Below are 5717 nucleotides of genomic sequence, written 5' to 3'. Positions count from 1 at the left end.
GTAGCAGGAGAATGTGAGCTTTGACATTTTAAAAATTCTGTATTGAGTCTACAAAGGCCTGTAAGTAGAAATTATACTTCAGGCTATAGAGTGTGAAAGGAAGACTCATCACATTTCAGCAGGAATCTGCAAGGATCCTGTTACTAAATTAGTTACTGCGAGAATTATATTTTAGAAGCAAAACTCCAACATTGTTACAAGATGAAAGAAGCTTCTTTGATATGAGAGGAGATGGTTTTGTGTTGTTTAAAGGAAACAGAGGGCTCTGGAATCTCTGTGAGCCCTAGTCAGTGCCACAACCCCACCCTACTGCCAAGGCTGTGTATAAGCTGGTGTTGATCTGGCAGGATGAGAGTGTCTGGAACCCCTCTTCTGTGGCTGGTAACATGCCAACCTTGAGCCCGGCAAGCCATGAGCAGGCATAGCATGACGGGAAGGTGCTGTGAGATGTTGGCTGAGTTCGATATCTTCTTTACCTCAGTGCAGAAGAAAGTTACCTGGACCCTCTGGGCAGTGCTGGATGCCATGGGCCAGAGGTGGCTGCTTGTAGTGAGGACTTGGCACCTTGGTGACCTGCACAATGGTGGTCTGATCAACGCAATAAAGCACAAACTGCTGCCAAACACAGTGAGGCTCAGGTAAAGATCTGGAGGGGCTTCTACCACCTCTGAAGGAGCCAGACCATCCCTTTTACAGCAGCATCGGTAAGGACTGCAAGTATGCAGATCTCACTGAAGATCAGCTACCCACCTGTGAGTCTGAAGGACACTACTGCCAGAGCTCTGCCCTTTTGGAATCAAGAAATAGTCCCCTGGATCAAGGAGGGGAAATGGGTACTGATTGCAGCCCATGGCAGCAGCCTTGGGGAACTGTTATTTGGGGAGGTATCTCCCAGTCAGGAGGCATGGGGGTCAGGACCCACTTGAGGTAGTCTGTCCCTTAGCAAAGCTCAAGTGCTGTGCTGGGAGATCCTCTGCTCTCTTCAGAGCTGGCAGGCAGTAACGTTTAAGTCCACTGAAGCTGCACTCACAGCCACCCCTTCCTCTAGATGGTCTGTCACATGGAGATAGGAGTTTTATCTATACGCCCCTGACTGGGGCTGCGGCCTTTTTTTCAGAGATGCCCTGCCCAAAGAGGAGGAGTCTAGGCAGGCAGTCTGACTACAGTGGCTTTGTTGGCTGCGGTGGGCTCCGCCCAGTTTGAACTTCCCAGTGGTGGCTTTGTTTACACTGTGAGGGGAAAACCCCCTACTCAAGCCTCAGTAATGGTGGACACCCCTCCCCCCACCAAGCTCAAGCATCCCAGGTCGACTTCAGACTGCTGTGCTGGCAGGGAGAATTTCAAGCCCATGGATCTTAGCTTGCTGGATTCCATGGGGGTGGGATCCGCTGAGCTAGACCACTTGGCTCCCTGGCTTCAGTCCCCTTTCCAGGGGAATGAATGGTTCTGTCTCGCTGGTGTTCCAGGTGTCACTGTGGTATGAAAAAAACTCCTGCAGTTAGTTCCATGTCTGCCCAAATGGCTGCCTAGTTTTGTGCTTGAAACCCAGGGCCCTGGTGGAGATTCCAAGGGAATCTCCTGGTCTGCGGGTTGTGCAGACTGTGGGAAAAGCCTAGTATCTGGGCCAGAGTGCACAGTTCCTCACAGCGCAGTCCCTCATGGCTTCCCTTGGCTAGAGGAGGGAGTTCCCCAACCCCTTAAGCTTCCCGGGTGAGACAGTGCCCCACTCTGCTTGGCTCGCCCTCCGTGGGCTGCACCCACTGTCTAACCAGTCCCAGGGAGATGAGCTGGGTACCTCAGTTGGAAGTGCAGAAATACCCGCCTTCTCCGTTGCTCTTGCTGGGAGTTGCAGACCAAAGCTGTTCCTATTCGGCCATCTTGCCAGCCACCCCTTTCTGTGTTTCAAAACATCAAATTGTAATGTTGTTCCCAGGGTTTGGATTTGGTCTGTGCCTACTCATATAGCACCATGTTAAAATACTGAAATAGTTTCATAGAGATTGGATCATTGTCGCTGCCTCTAGTTCCCCTCATGCCCTCTCAGAACCTTGGCTGGCCCAGATCTCTTCTGGTTCCTCCCCTCACCAATCTCCCCATTACAGTTTGTAAAAGTGATCACATCACTTCCTTCTCTATCTCCACATCCCTTTGCATGACTTGTGGTTTTTTTCTATTAAGAGGCAGTGTCCTTGTTCAGCCCCTGAATTTGGGCTGACCTTGAGACATGAGTTGATGAATAGAATGCATATATATTAGTTTATTCAAATAATAAGCCTAAGCCTAAACAAGCCTTGTGCTCTCTCTCGAAAACATTCTCCACAGTTGTAAGAACAAGTCCATGATACGCTGCTGAGGCATGAGAAACCAAATGGAACAGAGATGAGCCATCCCAACTGAGGCTGCCTCAGACCAGACTGAACTGGCCCAGCTAAGATCAGGAGAACCAGTTGAACCTGGCATAAATTTCTGATTCTCAGATTTGTGAGGTAATTAGATGGTTATTGTTTTAAGCCTCTTGGTTTAGGGATAGTTTCTTATGTAGATATATTTATTATACATTTGTAATATTAGACATAGTTTATAATATTATGTACACAGAAATAAATAATATCCCAACAATCCGGCATTTAAAAGGGTATCAACTGGTGTAACTGAGGTCCTCCAGAAACCTGCTCCCATGCTAAATCTCCATTTTGTTTGGTGGATTCCCATGATGCAATAATAATTGTATTAGGAAAAGATCATGAGCTTTTTATTTATTTATGGGTATTTTTTTTTCTTCTTTGAGACAGAGTCTCACTCTCACCCAGGCAGGAATACAGTGGCACAAACACAGCTTACTGCAGGCTTGAACTCCAGGGCTCAAGGGATCCTCTTGCCTTAGCCTCCCAAGTAGCTGGGATTTCAGGCATGCACAACCACATCTGGCTAATTTAATATTTTTTTATTTTATTTTATTTTTGCTAGAGATGAGTTCTTCCTATATTTTCCAAGCTGGTCTCAAACTCCTGGGCTCAACCAATCCTCCTGCCTCGGCCTCCCAATGCCAGCTTACAACTGTGAGCTACTATGCCCAGTGGAGAGTGTGAGCTTCTACACTTTTAAAATTCTATATTGAGTTTGAGTTTGCAAGTCTGGTAAGCAGAAATTACACCTCAGGCTGTACAGTGTAGAAAGATTTGTCACATCTCACCAATGTCTGAAAGGATCCTGGTACTGAAAAAATCCTAGGTATGTAAGTAAAGTATATTATTATTAATACTTGTATGCCTAGCTGTCATTAGTTAGTTGTAATTAGAAATAATCTGGTGATATTTTAGAAAAATTTCTTAAAAGTTTAATTTACTAATTAAAATTTATTTTTAGTAATCACTGTTCTCTTACCAAAGTTAAAGAGAAAGGAAAGCTTTCTACTCAAGTTAAATTTCTTTCTGGGCAAAACTTAGTAAAAAAGAAGACAAACAGTGTAATTTAAAAAATGGGTAAAAACCAATGAGCTAAAAATTTCAGTTCATAAAAAAACCTCCACATAGATGTTTATAGCAGCTTTATTCCTAATTGCCAAAAGATGGAACCAAATAGTGAACTAAAAAAAATTACACTGTGGTATATTCAGATAGTGATATATTGTTCAGCACTAAAAAGAAATGAGCTATCAAGCCATGAAAGACATGGAGGAAACTTAGATGCTTATTACTAAGTGAAATAAGCCAGTCTACAATGGCTATATACTATATGGTTCCAACTATATATCATTGTGGAAGACGCAAAACTACCGAGACAATAAAAAGATCAATGATTTCCAGGAATTTAGGGGAATGGGAGATCAATAGGTGGAGCATTGAGATTTTATGGCAGTGAGACTATTCTATATAATACTGTAATGATAAATACATGTTGTTATACATTTGGGAAAACTCACAGAACAAGAGTGAACCCTAATGTAAACTATAGATTTTGATTGACAATAATATAACAAGATTGGTTCATCAGTTGTAACAAACAAACCACACTAGTGCGAGGTGTTGATGGTAGGGGGAGCTGTCTGTGGGGTGGGGGCAGGTGAGTGGTATATGGGAAATTTGTACTTTATATTTAATTTGTCATGAGCCTAAAATTCCTCCAAAATATAAAGTACCTGTCTTTAAAAATTTGATGAAAGACTTGAACAGATGCTTTATAATGACTGGTCAATGAGAACGTGAAAAAAAAAAATCTTCAACTTTATTAACTCTTTGGGAATGCAAATGCAAAATACAATGAAATACCACCATGCAGCCACTAAAATGGCCAACATTAAAAAGACCATCAATACTTCAGTGTTGGCAAGGATGTGGAGCATCTAGATCCTTCACACATTACTAGTGTAAAATGACACAGCCACTGTTTCTTGTAAAGTTAAAACATGTGCATACTCAGCAATTCCACTCTTTAGTACTTACCCATGAGAATTGAAAACATATGTTAATAAAAAGACTTGTGTACCAATGTTCACACCAGAACTCCCAAACTGGAAACAGTCCAAAGGTACACCAACTAGCAAGTGCATAAACAAATTTTTGTATGTTTTTACCATAAATTCTATTAAGCAATAAAGTAAAATGAACTACTAATTTAGTCCGTGACATGGATGAATCTCACAGTCATTATGCTGAGCAAAAGAAGCCATACACACAGTAAAGACGGTGTGACTATACTTACATGAAATTCTGTAACAGGCAAAACTAACCAATAGTCATGAAACCATGTCAGTGGTCATTTGCAGGTGGATGGGAAGGAGGGGAGAGAAATTTAATTCGCAGAGGCAAAGGGAAACTTTCTGGGAAAATGCCGATGTTCTATATTTGGAATGGGCTGTTGATTATACAGAAGCATATTTGTCAAATTAAGATATCTGTACCTTTAAAATGTGTGATATAGTGTATATAAATTCTACCTCAACAAATAAGTAGATTTTAAAAAATATTCTTCTGAAGTCAGATTTTAATTCTAGAGATAGAAAAACATATCCTATGTGCATGGTAGACATTGCTCATCAATTATGATGTAGTTTTCAGCTTTCCAGGCATGCAAACGCAGTGCTCCAGGCAGCCACCGTGGGCCATTAGGATTATTAGCCCAGTCCTTGAAATCTCTTTGCCATTCTAGGCTAAGGCCATCCTAGGCTATACCTACCAGATATGCCTATGCCCCAGAGCAGGAAGTGTGGCTGCCTTCATAGATGTACAACATATGTGGTCACACAAAACCGTCATGCTTGCAATGGCCTCATGTCTGGTTTAATGTTCTACTATCGGCCAGGCGTGATGGATCACGCTTGTAATCCCAGCACTTTGGGAGGCCTAGGTGGGTGGATCACGAGGTCAGGAGATCAAAACCATCCTGGTTAACACGGTGAAACCCGTCTCCACTAAAAATACAAAAAATTAGCTGGGTGTGGTGGCGGGCCCCTGTAGTCCCAGCTACTCAGGAGGCTGAGGCAGGAGAATGGCGTGAACCCAAGAGGCAGAGCTTGCAGTGAGCCGAGATTGTGTCACTGCACTCCAGCCTAGGCGACAGAGCCAGACTCCATCTCAAAAAAAAAAAAAATATATATATATATATATTCTACTGTCATGGTCTTGAAATTCTTAATAGATTTCTAATAAAGGTCCCCTCATTTTCATGTTTCACTGGGTCTTGCAAATTACATAGTGTGGTAGCAAGCCTCTGAATCA

General features: G+C 42.6%; 1 pseudogene; it reads left to right on the top strand.

Moving 5' to 3' along the window:
- The first annotated feature begins 386 nt into the window (after nt 1-386).
- LOC119628287 (phosphoglycerate mutase 1-like) lies at nt 387-926 on the top strand (annotated as a pseudogene).
- The last annotated feature ends 4791 nt before the right edge of the window (nt 927-5717 follow it).

The sequence above is a fragment of the Chlorocebus sabaeus genome, chromosome 4 (assembly GCF_047675955.1).
Source record: "Chlorocebus sabaeus isolate Y175 chromosome 4, mChlSab1.0.hap1, whole genome shotgun sequence".
NCBI classification, from domain to species: Eukaryota; Metazoa; Chordata; class Mammalia; order Primates; family Cercopithecidae; genus Chlorocebus; species Chlorocebus sabaeus.
This window is presented reverse-complemented; position numbering and strand designations above follow the sequence as displayed.